The 259-nt window shown below is 51.4% G+C and overlaps 1 pseudogene; it reads left to right on the forward strand.

The window, feature by feature from the left end:
* LOC118345369 lies at positions 1-91 on the forward strand (annotated as a pseudogene; the record flags this gene model as incomplete).
* Positions 92-259: the final 168 nt, after the last annotated feature.

The raw sequence follows: 259 nt of genomic DNA on the forward strand, positions 1-259 counted from the left end.
CGGATCCCATCAGAACTCCGCAGTTAAGCGTGCTTGGGCGAGAGTAGTACTAGGATGGGTGACCTCCTGGGAAGTCCTCGTGTTGCACCCCTCGTTTTTGTTTTTTCCGCCTTGCGAGATAAATTGACAAGAAGGAGCACTCGGGAGTGGTTTTTTGGGAAAATCTCGCCCTGCCCATCGCGTAGCCATGGGTTTGGATCAGATCTCCGTTTGGATTGGGATCGGAAGGACGCTAGTATGTCGCTCAAGGATTATATGA

The sequence above is a fragment of the Juglans regia genome, unplaced genomic scaffold, assembly GCF_001411555.2.
Source record: "Juglans regia cultivar Chandler unplaced genomic scaffold, Walnut 2.0 Scaffold_2407, whole genome shotgun sequence".
NCBI lineage: Eukaryota > Viridiplantae > Streptophyta > Magnoliopsida > Fagales > Juglandaceae > Juglans > Juglans regia.